At 48.8% G+C, this 22,210-nt stretch overlaps 1 long non-coding RNA gene across 1 annotated transcript; it reads right to left on the bottom strand.

Annotated features, from left to right (window-relative positions):
• Nucleotides 1-2,425: 2,425 nt before the first annotated feature.
• LOC115892326 lies at nt 2,426-19,022 on the bottom strand. Its single transcript, XR_004052212.1, has 4 exons — nt 18,712-19,022; nt 18,334-18,459; nt 4,439-4,526; nt 2,426-2,612 (listed from the first exon to the last, which is right to left on the bottom strand). It is a non-coding gene; the product is annotated as an uncharacterized LOC115892326 (long non-coding RNA).
• Nucleotides 19,023-22,210: the final 3,188 nt, after the last annotated feature.

The following is a 22,210-nucleotide window of genomic DNA, read 5'->3' as shown; positions in this document are numbered from 1 at the left end:
TTCGTCCCAGCTATTCGGCAGGCTGAGGCAGAAGAATCGCTTGAACACAGGAGGCAGAGGTTGCAGTGAACCAAGATCATACCACTGCACTCCAGCCTGAGTGACAGAGTGCATCCACTCTGGATCCAGCCGTTTCTTTGTTTGTTTTTGTTTTTGTTTGCTTTTTTGAGACAGAGTCTCGCCAGGCTGGAGTGCAGTAGTACAATCTCGGCTCACTGCAACCTCTGCCTCCCGGCAAAGCGATTCTTCTGCCTCAGCCTCCCGAGTAGCTAGGATGAAAAGCGCGCACCACACCACTCAGCTAATTTTTGTATTTTTAGTAGAGACAGGGTTTCACCATGTTGGCCAGGATGGTCTCGATCTCTTGACCTTGTGATCCGCCCACCTTTGCCTCCCAAAGTGTTGGGATTACAGGCATGAACCACTGCACTTGGCCAGCCCTTCTCTTTTAACCACCAGGAGAAAGAATATCTCTTCTACTGAACTTGAACTTGAAGGCTGGTCCCTCTCTTCTGGAGCCATTGTGAAGACAGGCTGCCTAAGCCTGAAGTCAACTTAAAGGAAGGTGCAACAGAGAAAAACCCCACATTCAGGCATTTGATGTCCTAAAGCAGATCTGCTCTGGGGAGTTTTAGATTTGAAAACCAAATATTCTCCTTCTTTAGCTTAAAGCCAGTTTAAAGCTGAGATGGACATAATGTAATTGCTCTGCACAGTCATGTATGTTCATTGCTTTATGCTCGTCCTTGTTCTAAAGATTAGCCTTTTGCCCATTTTATTCATGCCTTTTGCCCATTTTCTAATTGAATTGCTTGGTTTTTTATTTGTTTTGCCATTGAGTTTTGTGAGATATTTATTTAGAGAGTCTCGCTCTGTTGTCCAGGCTGGGGTGCAGTGGCATAATCTCAGCTCACTGCAACTTCCGCCTCCTGGGTTCAAGTGATCTTCCCTCTTCAATCTCCTGAGTAGCTGGGATTACAAGTGTGTGCCATCACACCCGGCTAATTTTTGTATTTTTAGTAGAGATGGGGTTTCACCATATTGGCCAGGCTAGTCTTGAACTCCTGACCACATCAAGTTCATCAGCCCACCCCGGCCTCCCGAAGTGTTGGGATTACAGGCATGAGCCACCGCACCAGCCAACACTGAGTCGTATTTCTTTAGGTTTTTGTGGTTGATGTTCCCATTATGCTTCTCCCTCACTGAATCTCCTACCTTCTTCATCAGAGGCAGCATTATATTGGACTTTAAGTTCATCCTTCCTGTCCATGATTTTAAATTGTACCTTGCAAATATACTTTGCACCTAAACACTGTTTAGTATTATTTTGTGTTACTTCAAATATCCAGGCCGGGCGCGGTGGCTCAAGCCTGTAATCCCAGCACTTTGGGAGGCCGAGGCGGGCGGATCACAAGGTCAGGAGGTCGAGACCATCCTGGCTAACACAGTGAAACCCCGTCTCCACTTAAAAAATACAAAAAAACTAGCCGGGCGAGGTGGCAGGCGCCTGTAGTCCCAGCTACTCGGGAGGCTGAGGCAGGAGAATGGCGTAAACCCGGGAGGCGGAGCTTGCAGTGAGCTGAGATCCGGCCACTGCACTCCAGCCTGGGCGACAGAGCGAGACTCCGTCTCAAAAAAAAAAAAAAAAAAAAACAAATATCCATAAATACCTATAGTACAAGTCATTCTGCAGTTAGCTACTTTCTGCCCCACATCATGCTTTTGCTATCTGGCCTCCATCACTGAACCTTACATATCTCATTGATTTCTTTTGTCTGCTCTAACAGTCCTTCATATTAATAAAACGAGTTTTATTTTTTTCCATTCTACTATTGATAGAAATTTAAATCACTTCCCATTCTTCGCCAGCATGGCAATGCTGCTTTAAACATCCCTGTGTGTATCTCTTTGCACACACGCCGGAGAGCTCTTCCGCTGGGTGGCACGGCATGTGCATTCTCCATTTCAGTAGAAGCTGCCAAGGTGTTCTCAAAGTGATGGCATGAATCCAGTTCTTTCTGCAAGAAGGCTCACCAGCCTTCCCACCAACTCTTCTCCCCACCCCAGCCCTGCAACCTGACCCTAGGTAATAAGTGGTGGGGAGTGACCCAGGCATGCACGACCTGCTCAGAGGAAAGGGAGTTCAAACAAGCACCTGAGACGCTCATAGGAACCCAGCAGACTGGCACAAGCACCAGACGTATCCATGGACCATGGTGTGGCAAAGTGGGACAGACACTGTCTCCAGGACTCCAGGGGTAAAGGAGTGGCCCACTTCCCAGCTCCTTGCCTTTCTTAACAGAATCCAGATTGTCAAGAAAAGCATGAAGGTAAAATGACGCAATTAAATTCAGCACAGAGGGGTTTCTCCACTGGTCCCACCATTTATATAGAAAGCACAAACATGCAGGAGAGAAACAGTCAATGGAAGGTTAGGAAATCTTGGTCTTGGAGGAGAGTGCAGGTTGGAGATGGAAGGAAGGGGAAAATAAGATGCTGGGATCCTGAGGGAGGATGTGGGGCGGTGGCCAAGCTTCCTGGTTCATGGGGATGAGAATGAAGCTTCTCTTGGCTCTGGGTCATGTGACATGGGCCAAGATAAGACATGGTTCCTACAGAGAGATGGAGAGTGGTCTGTCTGTCATGTGCTCATGTGTCTGTATCAAATGACTTCTGAGGGAACTGGAGCCACTTAGGTCTATATGGTTTAAGGAAAGCACAAGTGAAAGAAGCCAGGAATAGTGCAGAGGTAGGGGATAGGACATCAAGACATGAGGCCAGAGTGTGAGACAGAATCAGAGCTCCTGCCTGCAGAGAGCAATGGGCTGTGTGAGGAGCCCTGGCCCTCTATGGACATTTTAATAAGTGGCCCCACTTTCTTCTCAGGTGCTCCTGTGTCCAGGGATTCTAGGGAGGTTTTATGAGGCTGAGCTAAAGAATAACCAATTCCAGCCAGGCACAGGGGCTCATGCCTGTAATCCCACCACTTTGGGAGGCTGAGGTGGCAGGATTGCTTAAGTCCAGGAGGTCAAAGCCACAGTGAGCCATGGTCGTGCCACTGCACTCCAGCCTGGGCAAGAGGGTGAGATCCTGTCTCAAGAAACAAGCAAACAAAAATAACCAATTCCACTTTGACCCTGAATAGGGAAAACCGACCAAACAAGTAGAGTAGCCAGGGGCAGGGATGGAAGCACAGGAGAAACTGGCAGTGGGCAAGCTCCTTTGGAATAATCCACCAAGAGAGGAAATGAAACAGAATGCCTGAATGAATGACGAAAGCTGAACAAAGTCTGAAAGAATAATCAGGGCTTGAGATCTAGAAAGGATCAATGAGATTTGTGGGCACAGACTTTCAGGGGAAACAGAGGGCTAAGTGGCCTGAGAAATAGCTCAACTTTTGACCCTCCTCTTCCTAACACATAGCAAGCTCAAGTGTAAAAGTTCTTGGTTCCTGGGAGATCCTGAAATGGCAGAGGTGGCTGTATCTATGCACATTATTCAATGAGTTGGTAAAAGTCCACTTAAGGCTGATCACTAAGAGCTGTCTGCTTAGAAACAGGATGAAGCTAGACACCTAAAATACTCCCAGCATGTCCTGGGAGATGACACTCTAAGCTCCCACCCGGGAAAGGAAAAGGAGGAGAGACCCAGGTGACCACAGGTTCACTTTACTGGGGAACAAGGTTTTCTGACCTTCATTTCCAGTGCAGGAGGGAAACCAGAATAGTAAAAGATCAAGAAAACTGAACAAAAACTAGGAGAGAAATTGGTGGAGGGATGACAGAGGTTGAAATGGGAAGGCACCAAGCAGAACCAGGTATCCTCTTCAGAGCAGAGAATTGCCTTGAGCACAGAATGCTATATCATTTTCTCAAAGTCACAGAGCTGGGAATTGCCAAAAGTGGGATTGGGATCCAGATCTGCTCCCCTCATCACTTATTCTCCCTGGATTTCTCTTCAGAGTGGAGCAATGCCCTGGCATTCAACTCGCCTGTGATATGACAGTCCTCACACTCTGTGTGGCGACCTACCATGAGTGGTACCTGGGTGCTGCCTGCCTAGAGTTCATCCCTCCTTCTTCTGGTAGCAGCATCCCAATTTTCCTCTAGTTAACCACTCCTCCTCTACTCTTGGTCTGTGGGATGTGGGGAGGGGGACAGGGGGAGAAGGGGAGGTTGGCCCCATTGTAACTGCAGGGCATGCAACCCAGACTTCACAAGCTCAGTCCATCTAGAGCCAATCTTTTCTAGACTCTTCTAGACTAATTCAGAAAGCAGCTTTCTCTTTCCACAGGGTGGTGAGGAAGGCAGAAGGTAATCCTGGAGCTTCCTGCCACCACGCAGGAGGAATTTGCCTGTGAGCAAAGCCAGCATAGAGAAGCGGAGCTGAGACATGGAGACAGGAGGCTGAGAGTTTCATTTCAGCATATGGATCTCACCATTCCTGAAGCCACTTTCAACTCTTCAATTTCATAGCTAATAAATTTCCATTTTTGCACAATTAGCTGAAGCAAGGTTTTTTGTTACCTGGAAGCAATGAACACAAATGTTTTTTAGATAACTTGTAAATAATAATAAAGGATAAATAATATAATAATAAAGAAAAAAGGCATTTCCAGGGCCTGATGCAGTGGCTCATGCCTGTAATCCCAGTACTTTGACGGCAGATCACTTGAGGTCAGGAGTTGCAGACCAGCCTGGAGAAACCCCGTCTCTACTAAAAGTACAAAAATTAGCCAGGTGTGGTGGCACACACCTGTAATCCCAGCTATTCGGGAGGCTGAGGCAGGAGAATCGCTTGAACCTGGGAGGCAGAGGTTGCAGTGAGTCGAGGTCACACCACTGCACTCTAGCCTGGGCGACAAAGCAAGACTACATCTCAAAAAAGAAAAAGAATAAAGGCATTTCTGAATTGTATCTTTTATGATTTTAAAAAATAAGAGAAGATTCAAAGCTAGCTGCGTAATACTTTCATGAATGCACTCACATTCGGACATGCAAGGGTTAGAGTCACAGCCCATGGGCCAGGCATGGCACTTTACCCCAGTATGCTAGCGACGGCTCTCCCTGCACCAATAAATCAGATGCCTGCTTAACAACGATTTCAATCAGAAGTGCATTCTGCGGTTTTGGAAGTTTCCACACATATTATCACTCCCCAGTCATAAAACAATCTGATGAAGTTAGTTTCTAATGGGGGGATGGTGGGGACAAAGTCTCGGTCTGTCACCCAGGCCGGAGTGCAATGGCATAATCTCGGCTCACTGCAACCTCCGTGGTTCAAGCGATTCTCCTGCCTCAGCCTCCCAAGTAGCTGGGATTATAGGTGTGCACCACCATGTCCAGCTAATATTTGTATTTTTAGTAGAGATGGGGTTTCACCATGCTGGCCAGGCTGGTCTCTCCTGACCTCAAATGATCTGCCCACCTCAGCCTCCCAAAGTGCTGGGATGACAGGCCTGAGCCACTGCACCTGGCCCTGACTACACCTCTTCTATCAAGGACTTATGTCATTCTTTTTGGCCACCCGGAACCTCTGAACTCCCTGCCTGTGAATCTATGCCTGCCCAACGGAGAAGCAGAAACTTGCTTTCTCAGAGTCGGCTCCCATCTAGGGCACGGGCATGTGACCAAAGTTCAGCCAATTAGCAAGCCCAGGTGGGGGCAGTGCTGCCCAACTGTGGCGTTAGGCCGGGAGGCCACTCTAGGTAGCTGGCAGCACACAGCCAGCTGCCAGGGCGGCAGAGAGAGGTGCCGAGGGCGCAGCAGCAGTGCCCAGCATGTGTGTAAATGGCAGAGTCTGTGCCAGTGGTGGAGGCGGTGGTGTCTGCAAGGGTATCATGCAGGCACACCCTCCAAGCCTGGTGTTCTGGCTGGTCTGGAGATTCCACAAGCTACCTAATACCCTTTAAAAACAAAATTCCTAGGCTGGGTGGGATGGCTCATGCCTGTAATCAGAGTGCCTGGGGAGGCCAAGATGGGAGGATGGCTCCAAGTGGGAGGATCACTGGAGGCCAGGAGTTTGAGATCAGCCTGGGCAGCATAGTGAGATCCCATCTCCATAAAAATAATTTTAAAATAAAATAAATAGGCTGAGCTTGGTGGCTCACATCTGTAATCCCAGCACTTTGGGAGGCCAAGGCAGGCAGATCACCTGAGGTCAGGAGTTCCAGACCAGTCTGGCCAACATGATGAAACCCTGTCTCTACTAAAAATACAAATATTAGCCTGATGTGATGGCAGGTGTCTATAATCCCAGCTACTTGAGAGGCTGAGGTGGAAGAATTGCTTGAACCTGGAAGGCAGAGATTGCAGTGAGCCGAGATCATGCCACTGCTCTCCAGCCTGGACGATAGAGCAAGACTCCGTCTCAAAAAAAAAATAAAAAATAAATAAAATAGAATAAGAACAAAATTCCTTTCCTGCTTAACCGGGCAAGAGGAGTCTGTTGTCTGTAGTGGGAAGGCTGATGGACACAATCAGGAGAGCATCCAAGGTCTCCAGGTTGACAGTCCTCTGCAGCTGCATCCTGTCTGTGCTATCAGTCCCTCTGCCAGCCTCTTGGCCATGTGTGTGGCCCGGGAAGAATGCTGCCCTGCTCCACCTGCTGTGGCAACTGCCACTATGCGAGATGGCCAGGCTGCTCCAGCTCCCACGGTGGCTCGTGGTCTGTGCCTTTGTCAGTCTGGCTTCTCCTAGGGCAGAGGCTACCGGCTGGAATCTGGCGCAGGAACAGGGCTCTCCCTGTGCTTGCCTGCGCCTCACACCATGGTCCTGGCCCCATGACGAATGAATCTGCCAGTCTCCACTCCCCTGTGCGCATTCTGTGCTACAGCATGGGGTGTGATGACAGGAACACTAAAGGATTGAATGCCCAGGATCCTGGAGGGGAATCGAAGCTGCTAGAGTTTCTGCCTGGGTCCTGAGGGAGCAGGAAACATTGTGGAGTACTTACTGTGGGCTCAGCACAGTTCTATTCTAATTAACAAATAGTAATTGTATCTATGTATGGGATACAATGTGATGTTTTGATCCATGTTTACAACGCAGAATGATTAAATCAGGCTAATTAAATACACCCATCACCTCACATACTTATCCTTTTCTTGCAGTGTAAACTGCAAGGATAAGAGATTTAAAATCTCTTTTCATGGCTTTGAAATATACATTACATTATTATTTATTATAGACACCATTATGTGCAAATGATCACTAAAGCTGATTCCTCCTACCTGAAACTTCGAAGCCTTCAGTCAGCATCTTCCCTTTCCCCATCCAGCCCCTTCCCCCAGCCTCTGGTAACCGGCATACTTCTCACTATGAGATCTGCTTCTAGGAGATCGGCTTTTTAAGATTCTCTACATAAGTGAGATCATGCAGTATTTGTCTTTCTGTGCCTGGCTTATGACGCTTAGCAGAAGGCACTCCAGGCTCAAATGACAGGGTTTCTTTCTTTTTCAAGGCTGACTAGTATTCCATTGTATACCTACACCACATTTTCTTTTCTTTTCTCTTTTGAGATGGAGTTTTTGCTCTGTTGCCCAAGCTGAAGTGCAGTGGCACAATCTTGACTCACTGCAACCTCCACCTCCTGAGTTCAAGCGATTCTCCCACCTCAGCCTCCCAAGTACCTGGGATTACAGGTGCCTGCCACCACGCCCATCTGAGTTTTGTATTTTTAGTAGAGATGGGCTTTCACCATGTTGGCCAGGCTGGTCTCGAACGCCTGACCTCAAGTGATCTCCCACCTCGGCCTCCCAAAGTGCTGGGATTACAGGCATGAGCCCCTGCACCTGGCCCACATTTTCTTTAGCCATTGATCTGATGATGGATATCTAGGTTGCTTCCTCATCTTGGCCATTGTGAATAACACTGCAATGGACATGGGTGTGCAGGCATCTCTCTGACATACTGATTTCAGTTCATTTGGATCTACACCCAGCAGGGGGATTTCTGGATCATATGGCAGTGCTATTTTTACTTTTCTGAGGAAGCTTCATACTGTTTTCCATAATGACTGTATTAAGTTACATTCCTGTCAATAGTTCGGCGTTGTTTCAAAGGTTTCCTGTGCTCTACAGCACTCTATCGGCTCTCCTCAAAGGCTCTCGTTGCAGGGGTTTGAGAAGAAAAAGACACCTGCTTGCATCCCAATTTGCCTGTCATTCACTCCTTCATCAACTGCTCCCTGACAGGACTTGTTCAAGCTGCTGAGAATATTTTGGTGAACAAGACAGGAAGCTGCTGCTCTCGTGAAGTTCATGTTCTGGAAAATCACCGGCAGTGGAGGAACAGTGGTGGGACCTTTTCCGGCCTGGAATTTGGACTCCCCACAAAGGAGATGCACTTTAGATGATTATTACTTGATCAAACTAATAAAAGGCCCGAGATAGTTAGTAATAATGCAAGCGTGGCTTCCTCCTCCCTGTTCCTAGGCCAAGAAGTGGTGAGGGGTAGCATATTAAAAACACACGTGTTGGTTTCACCTGAAAGCATGTCTATGTGTGCAACTCTTTTTGCTAAGGACAGCAAAAAGTTTTTACTGGAGCAGCCTAAAACCAGTTCTGTGACTGGTAGCACCTCTTACCAGGAATTATTGACAAAAGGTGAATAAATAGAACAATTTCAGATTTTGGCAAAGCATAGTGAAGAAAACAAATCGATTAGTGCAATAAGAAGAGGGAAATTCCTTTTTTTATATTTATTTATTTATTTATTTATTTTTGAGACAGAGTCTCACTCTGTCACCCAGGCTGGAGTGCAATGGCACAATCTCGGCTCACTGCAACCTCTACCTCCCAGGTTCAAGCGATTCTCCTGCCTCAGTCTCCCGAGTAGCTGGGATTACAAGCACCCACCATCATGCCTGACTATCTGTATTTTTGTAGAGATGGGGTTTCACCATGTTGGCCAAGCTGGTCTTGAACTCCTGACCTCAGGTGATCTGCCTGCCTCAGCCTTCCAGAGTGCTGGGATTACAGGCGTGAGTGAGCCACTGCATCCAGACTATTTTTAATTAGTTTTTGATACAGGGTCTCACTCTGTTGCCCATGCTGGAGTGCAGTGGTGCGATCTTGGCTCACTGCAGCCTTGAACTCCTAGGCTCAAGCCTTACCCACCAGAATAGCTGAGATTATAAGTGTGCACCACCACCCCTGGTTACTTTTTTCCTTTTTTATTCTTATAGGCATGGGGGTTTCAGTATGTTACCCAGGTTGGTCTTGAACTCCTGGCCTTAAGTGATCTTCCCACCTCCGTCTCCCAAAGTTCTGGGATGACAAGTGTGGGACAACGCACCTGGCCAAGGACACCTTTAGATGGAGTGGCCAGGAAGGGCTCTCCTTGGACAGACACTGGAAAGATGATAGAGAAGCAGCCGCAAGAGAGTGTGGGGCAAGGACGCTTCAGGCAAAGGCAACAGCAGAGACAAAGATTTTCACGCGAGACAAGCTCAGTGTGGGCTGGAGACAGTGCTAGGAGACACGGTGCATCCACAGAGGTCTCCTGCAGGTGCACTGGAGAGACATGACCCAGAAGCAGGGCAAGGTGTGCTGGGAAAGAGAATGTGGAGGCCAGCAGGCCATCAATTCCCCTGGAACCACACCTGGATGAAGCTGGAACTAGTAAACCTTTTCCAAGTGGAAGAAAAGATCTCGGGTCCAAGCCACGTAATCCCACTGTCCATACACATACCTGGTTGGTCTTCACCTGGTGGGTCTGCAGCTGAACCCTGGAGCGCAAATGAAAACCTACTAGGACTCAGGATAGGAGGGAACAAATAAGAGAGTAGTCCCGGGTGTGAGGAAGGAGTGGACCTACCGGGACATCAAGGAATCCAGGCTACCACGAGGAAGGACAAACACAAAACACACAGCGCTGACTGCATCCCAGATCCTGACCCAAGAGATTTATTTATTTATTTATTTATTTGTTTGTTTATTTATTTATTTATTTTTGCGACAGAGTCTTACTCTGTTGCCCACCAGGCTGGAGTGCAGTGGTGTGATCTTGGCTCACTGCAGCCTCTGCCTCCCAGGTTCAAGTGATTCTCCTGCCTCAGCCTCCCAAGTAGCTGGAATTAAAGGAGCCCCCCGTGACCCTGCCAGGCTAATTTTTGTATTTTTTGGTAGAGACAGGGTTTCACCATGTTGGCCAGGCTGATCTCAAACTCCTGACCTCAGGTGATCTGCCCACCTCGGCCTCCCAAAGTGCTGAGATTACAGACATGAGCCACCGCACCTGGCTCCCCAGCAGTTTTAGATATATCGATCCATTCAGCCTTCACAAAAGCCCGTGAGGTGGGCACTATCATTTCCTCCACTCAGAGGGGAGGAAACCACAGCCCAGGAGACTACAGGACTTGTCCAAGCACACACAGCTGAAGGGAGCCCAGCAAGGCTGGAATCCAGGCAGTCTGCATCCAGTCCATGCTCTCGCCCGCCACTCTACACAGCCTCACGAGATGCCTCTCCAGATACCTAACTGTAGAAGTCAAAGGAATACTGGGGAAGCAACCAAGGTCTGCATTTGGGAATCCACACGTTAGATTCACGGAATCAGTTCTAGAGAAAAGGTGGAATTTTTCAGATTTTTTTTTTTTTTCATAGAGGTAATCAACTACCAACTTTCCAATGGACACAGCCCATCTTAGTGTGAAAGCCTGTCCCTAGAGCAGAGCCAGAGGAGAAAAAGCCAGCTCCAACTGTGCAACTTCAGTCAGGAGCATGAAGACTTCTGTTTGGAGGCTACCACTCCACTCCCCAACAAAAAATGAGAGTAGAGCAAGGTTTCCAGGCAGCTGCCTGTACTCTGGAAAAGGATGTTGGTGGAGAAGGAATCAGGAGAGGGCCACGCTGTTGGGGGCAAGGCAAGGGGCTCACTCCCAAGGGACAGACAGAACCAGGGAAGGCAAAGATCACAGAAAGGGAACAAGAGTGGAGAGCTTCTAATGGAGAGACCGCGTGATGCTCTCCTGGGCTGGAGCTGGGGAGCTGGGAACAGCTAAGGCACGCCCACAGGCACAGAGGCATCTCTTCTGCCCCTTGGAACTTCTGACTGAGAGGTGTTAACATTCCCTCTCTTGAGCAGGAGCAGGATGGGAGAAGTTGCAGCTAGATTGCTTGGGAGCCTATCCAGCATGTGGTCATAACCTGCCCCTTGTGTGGTCACTGGAAAGAAATTAAGAACTGCTCCTAGGCTGGGCGCAGTGGCTCACACCCATAATCCCAGCACTTTGAGAGGCCAAGGCAAGAGTATCGCTTGAGGTCAGGAGTTCAAGGCCAGCCTGGCCAACATGGTAAAACCCTGTCTCTCCTAAAAATACAAAAATTAGACCTGGCATAGTAGCTCACGCCTGTAATCCCAGCTCTTTGGGAGACCAAGGCGGGTGGATCACAAGGTCAGGAGATCGAGACCATCCTGGCTAACGTGGTGAAACCCCGTTGCTACTAAAAACACAAAAAATTCACTGAGCATAGTGGCAGGCACCTGTAGTCCTAGCTCCTTGGGAAGATGAGGCAGGAGAATGATGTGAACCTGGGAGGTGGAGCTTGCAGTGAGCAGAGAATGCGCCACTGCACTCCAGCCTGGGTGACAGAGCAAGACTCCATCTCAAAAAAAAAAAAAAATTACAAAAATTAACCAGCCATGGTGGCGCACGCCTGTAGTCCCAGCTACTTGGGAGGTTGGGGCAGGAGAATTGCTTGAACCTGAGAGGCAGAGTGTGCAGTGAGCCAAAATCACGCATTGCACTCCAGCCTGGGCTACAGACTGAGACTCCGTCTCAAAAAAAAAAAAAAAAAAAAAAAGAACTCCTCCTGTATAGAGTTCAGTTGAGGCCAGGCACAATGACTCATGCCTATAATCCCAGCAGTTTGGGAGGCCGAGGCAGGCAGATTGCTTGAGCCCAGGAGTTCAAGGCCAGCCTGGGCAACATGGCAAAGCCTCAACTACACAAAAAATATAAAACTAAGCCAGGCGTAGTGGTGTGCGCCTGTAGTCCCTGCTACTTGGGAGGCTGAGATGGGAGGATTGCTCGAGTCTGGGAAGCCAAGGCTGAAGCAAGCCATGATGGAGCCATTGCACATCGGCCTGAGTGAGAGAGTGAGACCCTGTCTCAAAAAAAAAAAAAAAAGAGTTCAGTTTTCTGGTTACAATTATAGAAAACAACCTATGTGTGGTGGTCCATTTTCAATTCTAAGTGCCTTAATATAGGTTTAAACAGGCTACAAAGAGATAAAGAAGCAGAACGTACTAAGTCACCCCCCCCCCCCACCCATCCCACTTCTTGCTTTCCCTTTCATCTAGCTGCCAGGCGCCTATCAGTCAGGGCCCCCTTAACCACCCCCTCCCACTCCACCAAAGAATTTAGTTGGGCCAGGCACAGTGGCTCATGCCTGTAATCCCAGCGAGGCAGGCAGATCACCTGTGGTCAGGAGTTCGAGACCAGCCTGGCCAACATGGTGAAACCCTGTCTCTGCTAAAAATCCAAAAATTAGCCAGGCACCTGTAATCCCGGCTACTCGGGAGACTGAGGTAGGAGAATCGCTTGAACCGGGTAGGCAGAGGTTGCGGTGAGCCGAGATCACGCCACTTCACTCCAGCCTGGGCAATAAGAGCAACACTCTGTCTCAAAAAAAAAAAAAAAAAAATTTAGTTTAGGCTAGCTTGCAACATAAATAATTTTACTCTTTCTTATCCACTAAGTCCAGCCACTATGGCCATAACCCAAATGTTTGAAGAGTCCTGAGATACTCACAATGCATTATGGGCTGCAATAAAATGCAGCAGAAAGACCCTAAAGAACATAATGAAAGCCTTAACCCAACTGCTAACAGGCAACATCCAGAAAGATTGTAACCCAGTAGTACTCAGCCAATGAGGAACTGGGGGAGGGACTTGCACACTCGGGAATAAATTGCTTGTTGAAATCGTTCCAGGTGTGCCTGCACGCCAAACACCCCATCTTGCAAGACAGCCATTAAGGTCTCGCTTCTGCTGTTCCCCCGTCCTTAAGTCCATTCTTTGGTTTGGACAAGTGAGTTTGTTTCTTTTTTCTTTTTCTTTTTTTTTTCTCCCTTTCATCTAGCTGCCAGGCCACTATCAGTCAGGGCTTCTTTAACCACCCACTCCCACCCCACCACCGAGGCTGCAGTGCAGTGGCATGATCTTAGCTCACTACAACATCCACCTACTGGGTTCAAGCAATTCTCCTGCCTCAGCCTCCCGAGTAATTGGGATTACAGGCACTGGCCTGTAATCACACCTGGCTAATTTTTGTATTTTCAGTAGAGACAGGTTTCACTACGTTAGTCAGGCTGGTCTCAAACTGCTGACCTCAGGTGATCCACCCGCCTTGGCCTCCCAAAGTGCTGGGATTGCAGGCGTGAGCCACGGCACCTGGCAGAGTTTGTTTCTCACACAATTTACAATACAGGAGTATTCTGCCATTTTGCAAAGTGTTTTCACATATGTTACCTCACTTATTCTGAGAGAGAGGGAGGTTTATTGTGGGAATTGGCTCATGTGATTATGGAGGCTGAGAAGTACCATCTGTCTGCAAGTTGGGGAACCAGGAGAGCTGGTGGTGTAATTCAGTCCAAATCTGAAGGCCTGAGAACTGATGTCTGAGGGCAGGAGAAGATGGACATCCCAACTCAATAGAGAGAGCAAACTCGCTTTTTTTTTTTTTTTTTTTTTTTTTTTTTTTTTTTTTTTTTGAGGTGGAGTGCCCACCACCACGCCTGGCTAATTTTTTGTAATTTTTTGTGGAGACAGGATTTCGTCATGTTGGCCAGGCTGGTCTCAAACTCCTGACCTCAGGTGATCCAGCCACCTCAGCCTCCCAAAGTGCTGGGATTACAGGCGTGAGCCACCACACCCGGCAGAGCCACTGTTTTTTGTTTTTTGTTTTTCAACTTTTTTAATTGACTTAATTTTCTCACATATAATTTAGCCTTACCCTAAACAAAAATCAAATATTAATAATAGTAACAGCCAGCAATTCTAAGTACTTGCTTTGTATCAGGCACATACATACATACATATGGGATTTTTTGAGACAGAGTCTGGCTCTGTGGTCGAGGCTGAAGTGAGCTGCGATTGTGTCACCGCACTCCAACATCTTCAGAGATACTAGACAGGGTGGCTCAGCAGGGCTGGGGACAAACACTGGCCAACGTAAAGGCTTCTGAATATTCCGCAGGCCACGGGATAGTCTGTCTTCAGCAAGATCACACATTAACCCCAGGAAAGATGTGCTTGGGACAGGGGCGGGGTGCATCATGGAAGCCTGATGTTCCTCATGCCAGATCAGACGGGAGGGTTGTAAAAGGGGGAAGATGAGGCCAGCTGGCAGAAAGCAGGAGGAACGCAGCCTTGCTCCAGGTTCATACTCCCACACCTGAAAAGCCTCCTCCTCCTCCCACCTACCCAGGCTGAACACCTGGAAAGGGGCAGGGTAGGAATGCCCCCTAGGTGACCAGAGTGGAAAGGAGGACGCTGCAGGGGTCTAAGGATCGCCAGGATCATGAGACCACGTGTGGCTTGACGTCTTCCCCAAGTGGAGATTCCTCCATCATCCTCAGAGCCTGTGGTCCCTTTGATCTAGTCAAGAGTGGGCAGGAGGCTGGGCGAGACGGAACTCGAGGGGAAAGCCACACTCATTCTTATCAACATCTCCTTGCCAGGAAGCTTGTGGTATTCACTCAAATCCAGGACATCATAAACATTTACAGAAAATAAAAGCAGATGATGTGAGGACAGTCAAGAGATGCAAAGGACCCTTATGCTCCCCCTCCTCATCTAGAAAGTGGGTCTGCCTGGAGTGTAACAGTGGAATCTGACATAGCTGACTCCGTCCTGCTTCTAACCTCACAAGCTAATGGCCTTTGTCATTCCTGCACATCCGCTAAGCTAATCATGGGAAGAATTTAGTTTACAGTTTAACTTTAAAGTGAGGGTGACAATAGTCCCTTCCCAACACTCACCCCCAAGGAGATAAGGAGGGTACACACTAGCAGCTATTTCATGTTAAAGATTTATAGGAGCATTATGACCTCAGCAAGGACAAAGAAGTTGCACAATGCCCCACCTCGGACACTCACTGCCGCCCAGATGTCTGCAATCATCGGTCACCTCTTGATCTTAAGCCCCACCCTCCTCCCCCATCCCTAATGTAAAAGGAACCTACAATTCTATTACTGAAGATGGTACTCAGGACACTAGTCTGCTATCTCCTCAGTCTGCTGGCTCTCTGAAATAATGTCATTTTCCTTCCACCAATATCTTGTCTCTTGATTTATTGGCTGTTGTGCAGACAGTGGTATGAGCTTTGGATTCAACTACAGGAGGACAGTGAAGCCAGGAGAGAGACAGAGAGGGAAAGAGAGAGAGAGAGAGAGAAATGAGCAGCTGCTGAATCACGAGGCCTTCCCTAATGGCAGGGAAAGATAAAAGTTTTGACAGACAGTAGGGCAAGACACTCGCACACAAACAGGCAGCCAGAGGAATCCTTAAAACCCACACATCATACAAAAATAAAGAAAGAAAATAAAAAATAATAAAAGAAATGAAACCCATACATCAGATCACTTACTCCTCTGCCTTATACCCTTCAAGAGTTTCCTAAGACTTTGGGAATAAAATCCAAATCCTTACCTTGGACAACAGGGCCCTGCACGATGTGCTTTCCCTCCACCCCCCGCTGTCACGTCTCTGACCTAGTTTCCCATCACTTCCCTCACGCTCACTCCCCCCGGCAGCCACACTGGCCTCCTTTCGGTTTCTCCATCGCACCAAGCTTCGTATCGCCTCAGGGTCTTTGCACAAACTGTCCCGCTGCCCCGAATGCTCCTCCCCCGGCTCTTCCATGGAGAGCACCTTCAGGCCTCGGCTCAAATGTCACCCCTTCAGGGACACTTACCTGCTGCCCCCAGCACAGGTTACTCTATTCTATCATTCAATTCTATTTTCTTCTGAAAGGATGCCACACATTACCTCCTATATTCCAGTAGAGACTGTACTAGTGTCTCACCCCTCCCCACAACTACAGTGTCAACTCCATGAAGGCAAGAACCATGTCTGCCTTTAAAAAAAAAAAAACAAAAAAAAACCACACAGAGTCTCACTCTGTCCTGCAGGCTGGAGTGCAGTGGCACAATCTAGACTCACTGCAGCTTCAATCTCCTGGGCTCAAGTGATCCTCTGACCTCAGCTTCCTGAGTAGCTGGAACTAAAGGCACACACTACCACACCTGGCTAATTTGTGCATTTTTTTGTAGAGATGGGGTGTCACCATGTTGCCCAGGCTCGTCTTGAACTCCTGAGCTCAAGTAATCCACCTGCCTTGGTCTCCCAAAGTGCTGGGACCACAGGCATGAGCCAACACACCCAGCCACCATACCTGTCTTGTGATGCTAACCCCATCCATCCATGGAGAGATGAAAATACATGATCTGGTTGTCACCTTGCACTCAGCTGCCTAATCCAAGAGACATGCTGGTGCCTTTGAGAAGGCTGGGGCTGTCCTGGGCCCACGGAATTCAGACAGAAGACACCGAGGACAGGAGAGGAGATGGCGCAGGAACCAGACACGGAGCACTGGAAAGGAGAGAATGTGCGGGGGCAAGAGCTGAGCCGGATTCTCCAGACGGTAGCAGACTCTGGGAGGCTGCCTGGACTTGGGGCATTTTTCCTGGGCTGGCCCTGGACTTAGAGAATATTTCTGTGAAACGTCCTCTGCTGGCCAAGACCAAGAGATTAACCTGCTTTGACTGGACCATGCTAAAAAATGAACAGGAACTTGCTATAGTCCAGTGTGGAGGTAGAGAGGGAGGGAGGTAAAGAAAGAACAGAAGGAAGGGGTAAGACACACTGAGGGGCAGACGGAAGTTACCTGAGGGGGTCCTCCAAAGAAGAAAGGGTGGGCTACGCAGACGGATGTAAAAAGAGGCCTGGAGGAAGTCAGGACTTAGATTTCTAGGAGAGATCAATTCGACTCATAGGAGCAGGGATTTGGGGAGAGGCAGAGGGCTCGGCTGCCTTTGAAAGAGCTCACCGATGCTCTCCCTCTCTTTGACAAAGGACCCCTATGGGTAAGAAAGTTCTCTGCCCTAGGGGAGAAGAGCAGTCGAGGTGCTTACAGGCTCTTTACTGAAAGCCTGAACACCTTTCCCGGGGTGGACTGTGGTGCCCTTCCCTGTGCAGGCATCCTGACCACTGTGTGTCCATAGAAGAGGGATGTGGCACACACACCTGAGAAGCACAGAGACTCCTGTGAGACCAAGTGGGAGGGTGCCACTCTTGGGGTCCCTCTGATGGGAAGCAGTGGTGAAGAAAAGGGAATGGCGTCTGGGTGTGGATGGAGGCAGGTGCTTCTATTGGTGCCCAGCCAGAGGAGCATCCCCCCCAGAGGGTCTGTCCCTGGCCAGGCTGGAAGCTTGTCTCTGTGCATCTGGCCCCCTCTTGAAGCAGTTCTCAAAAGCACATTGAGACACACTGCTGGGATATGGCAACACACCAAGAGGCAAGAAATGTAAGTCCATGGTTCCTGGTAATACTGAAAAAACTAGGCCTTGAAAGTTTAAGTAAACAAAGAAATGAGAGGATACAAGGTAAGCTGTTAGAACATCACTGTCAGTTATGAGTATTCTGGTACGCTCGCTTTCTTTGAGCCAGAGTCTGGCTCTGTTGCCCAGGCTAGAGTGCAATGGCACGGTCTGGCCTCACTGCAACCTTTGCCTCCCGGATTCAAGCGATTCTCCTGCTTCAGCCTCCCAAGTAGTTGGGATTACAGGTGCCCGCCACCACAGCCAGCTACATTTTTTTTTTTTTTTTTTTTTTTTTTTTGTATTTTAGTAGAGACAGAGTTTTACCACGTTGCCCAGGGCAGTCTCGAACTCCTGAGTCAGGCAATCCGCCAGCCTCGGCCTCACAAAGTGCTAGGATTATAGGCGTGAGCCACCACACCTGGCCCCCATTACACTTTCTAGAGGGAGGAAGAAGCACTAACCTCGCAGTGCAGACTGTGCAGTGCACAGCACATGCACAGACAGTCCTGACGGAGAACGCCTCCCTCTGTGCTGGGGAACTCACCCTTGTCCACTCAGTTTCTGTGGCTCAAGCAGGCTGATGCCAGCCCTTGGCGACGCTGTCGGCATGTGTGACCCACAAACCATTCAGAGGCGGCAGAGCCGGCCTGGAGATCTGGGCTGTGACCTCAGGACAGGAGACCCTCTCTCTGCACAGGTTATTACGCTAACCTGCCAAAGGTCACTGTGGGAACCAATTTTACTAAGAGCCACCAAACCCCTCTCTTCCCTCCAACCAAGTTTACCCTTCTCAGAAGAGCCCAGGAGGCCTCTGCGAGAGTAAGACAGGAGTTGGCATTGGTGCAACTTGCAGAAGTTTGTTAGCGCCTGGTCTTCATGTGGCCGGAGGGCACTCCTGAAGCTTCAAACTCCTGTAAGAACACGTATGGGGAGTCTGAGGCAGCTGGGAGAGGAATTGGTGAAGTAAGGAGTTGGAGCAGGAGTCAGAGAGACATGGGATGGGGAAACTCACAAGCAGACTCCACCCCAGTCAGTGCACCTCACTCACTGTTCCATTAAGGGCTGGAAAAGGAGGTACTGATAGGTGTTTCAAAGAAGCAAATGGTAGCTGTTCAGGAGGCTGGACCCAGGAAAAGGGACATAAAATCAGGGAGGTGCCTCACCCTAATTTTTCTTAACTCCAGCAGAACCTTCTCAGAGAGCCTCACTCAATTCCACATTTCTCCTCCTCTCAGGCAAGCCCGGCAGTTCTGTCCACATCCTTTGCTGAGTGGAGCTAGCGTGGTTACTTCTGCCCTATCGAGGAAGCTGATGGCTCTGGCCCATCTCTGATAGCTCAGGGCACAGGAAAGCCTTGCCTCTGCCTAGTCTGCCCTCTGCTTCTGCACCAGTGTCCTCTGTGGCCCACGGCTCTTGACTGGACCTGCACTGAAGGACACAGCTGGTCCACACAGAGCTACGCAGCAGGGTGGCTGTCTCTCCACCCTCCGTGTGCGGTGGCTGCTGCAGCAGGATACAGCCGGCCTCCTGGCTGCTATCCCACAGTGCTATGGTTGACTGCGTTTTTACACTGGAAGATAAACAGTGCTTGTGTCAAAGGAAATAGAAACAAGGCCGGGCATGGTGGCTCATGCCTGTAATCCCAGCATTTTGGGAGGCCGAGGTGGGCGGATCACTTGAGGTCAGGAGTTCGAGACCAGCCTGTCCAACATGGCGAAACCCTGTCTCTACTAAAAATATAAAAATTAGCTGGGCTTGTTGCATGCGCCTGTAACCCCAGCTACTCGGGAGTCTGAGGCAGAAGAATCACTTGAACTCAGAAGGCAGAGGTTGTAGTGAGCCAAGATTGCATCACTGCACTCCAGCCTGGGAGTGCTCATATGAGCACTCACTCGACAGAGACTCTGTCTCACAAGAAAAGAAAAAAAAAAAGAGGTAGAAGTTGGAAAAGTGGTTATCTTGGTGGTGGAAGGTTTGCTGACTGAGAGGGAATAAAAGGGCCTCTAGAGTGCTGAAAACGGCCTCCATCTCAACCTGGGTGGTCATACAGATTTGTACAGATATGTCAACATGCATCAAGCTGTATTTTTGTATGTATGTTACCTGTTAATAACAACAATTGATAAAAGTCCCCTCTAAAATCCCACATCTTCCTATGGTTACCATAGATATTTTAGGCTCAGAATTGGTTTTGCTCCCCATATTTGCTATTCAAGATCTGTATACTTTTGGAATTCTCCCCTTTTTCCTTACCAACAGAATCCCAATTTTGTTAGGTTAGGGAAATGCCCAATTAATACTCATTTGCCCAAACTCTCTTGCAGTTAGGAATTGCCATGAGATACAACGCCAGTCAGTCAGAAATAAGTAGACGTCTGCTGGGTAGGGCTTCCAGAAAAGCTATCATTTTCTTTTTTTCCGTTTTTAGAGACAAAGTCTCCCTCTGTCGCCCAGGTTGGAGTGCAGTGGTGCCATCACAGCTCACTGCAGCCTCCCATTCCCAGGCTTAAGCGATCCTCCCACCTCAGCCTCCCAAGTAGTTGGGACTACAGGAGTGCACCACCACACCCACCTAGATTTTTTTTTTTTTTTTTGGTAGAGATGGGGGGTTCTCACTCTGTTGCCCAGGCAGGTCTTGAACCCCTGGCCTCAAGCAATCCTCTTGCCTCGGCCTTTCAAAGTGCTGGAATTACAGGCGTGAGCCACTGCATCTAGAAAAGCTGTCATTTTCCTGCTTGAAAAAGGGATAGATCCATCTCTCATACATCTTTTGCTCTCTGTCCTCCCTGCCCCATTTTTCTGCTCAGAATGTAGATGCTTCTTACCACCATGAAGCGAAAGCTAAGATCTGGGGGTAGTGAAAGAGACAGCCAGAGGACCCCAGGATGTGGATGGATGAGTGATCCTGAGCAGCAGCCCTGGACATGGGCTCCCTAATTCCTTCATGTTCCATGAGAAAAATAAATCTCTACGTGTTTAAGTCTCTGTTATCTGGGCACATCTGACAGTTCTCAAATGAGATATAAGGCTTTTATCTTCATCAATGGCAAAGACTTCTAGAGACCGAAGGGGGCTTCTGGATTCTAATTCACTGTGGCTTCATATCATTGTGTAGCAAGGGCTCAAGGAAAAAAAATAATGAGGGAAGGGATCCCCAAGACACTCCCAAAATTAAGACTACACGCTCCCCTCCCACCTTCTCCTGATAGCAGCCTTCATTGCTTCCTATGGAATCTGAAGTCTTCTGGCAGTGGAAAGAGCTCAGGGAAGATGGCTCAACAAGAAGAGGATCTCGGTTCACATAAACTTTCCCGAGAGCAGGTCTTACAGTGTTACGTCCACTGAATCACTGTTTCTCAATCTATTTTTAACCACCTCCCGCTTCTGATAAACAGAAACTTTACTTTCTGGTTTGCGTTAAGAAAATCAGGGCTTTTCTCTCTCTCTTGGGAAATTTCCAAGCATTTTCAAATGTGCTGCCATCTCCCCTGCTGCGACACCCGGGAGTTTCTGATATCCTCCCTGCACTTCCTGAAAACCCACGGTCTAATTTAAGTTTCCTAAGATTCTGCAAAGTAGACAAAAACCCTGGTGACTCCAGCGATACCACAACTCTTAGGGGAAGATGAGTCATGTATGTGGCAGAAGCAGGTAACGGAGGAAAACAGAGACAAAGTCGGACTGGGGAGAGGAACACAGAGCAACCAGTTTTGCCCCCCATCTGGTGTGTCTTTTGCAGGATCAGCCAGCACCTGACTGCAAGTTTCTGCCTCCAGACACTCTGCTGCCTCTCCTCCCTTGCTCAGGGTCAGCACTGAAAGGCAGCCCAAGGAAACAACCAGCTGCTGCCTTCTGGCCTTTACCAAGGGTGGTGTGAACCCACGCAAATAACCCAATGGTCTGGCCTCGAAGCGGCAGCGGGAGGGTTTTTTAGTCCTGTGCCTAGTCCAGTGGTCACCTCTGCATGGACAGCAGATGGAGAAGGGGTCTTGGGGAAGGAGGAGGAAAATGTCAGGCAACCTCTCCAGGATTCCTGGAATAAACATTCCTTCTCCCAAACTCTTCATTCTGTTTCACAATCAAATCCAGAGTCTTGTAAACATTCATGGAAACCATGAAAGCTAAACAACTTGGTAAACGGTAGACAGAAACAGTAAATAGAATCTTCCCTCTACTTCCTGTGTATCCAGAATGTTTACAGACAGGGAGTGGGGACTGACGACAGATCGCAGCATCTGGGATCTGGGGCTACAGCAGGAACAAAGACATGTGGAAGGTTGGGAGTCTCCTGGATCTTGGGGGTCTAGGGTTGAAGGTTATTCCTTCATGGTTTCAGGGAAAGAGTGAAGGCCACTGGCAAGAAGCCTGGTGACCACACAGACCCACCCTGCAGGAAGCAGGTGACGCCATCTCACACCCTGACCTGTCCCCCATGTCCTCCTCTGTTGGATGCACAGGACTTCCAGGGGCTACCAAGGAAGTAGGGTCTAACCCGGGCCCTCACAGTACAGTGGCAAGTGTAGTGTGGTGGTAAAGACCATGGACTCCAGCCAGGTACAGGGGCTCACACCTGTAATCCCCACACTCTGGAAGGCCGAGGTGTGCAGATCACTTGAGTCCAGAAGTTCAAGACCAGCCTGGGCACATGGTGAAACCCTGTCT

The sequence above is a fragment of the Rhinopithecus roxellana genome, chromosome 12, assembly GCF_007565055.1.
Source record: "Rhinopithecus roxellana isolate Shanxi Qingling chromosome 12, ASM756505v1, whole genome shotgun sequence".
Taxonomy (NCBI): Eukaryota; Metazoa; Chordata; class Mammalia; order Primates; family Cercopithecidae; genus Rhinopithecus; species Rhinopithecus roxellana.
The sequence above is the reverse complement of the archived record's forward strand: the minus strand, read 5'-3'. Positions and strand labels throughout refer to the sequence as shown.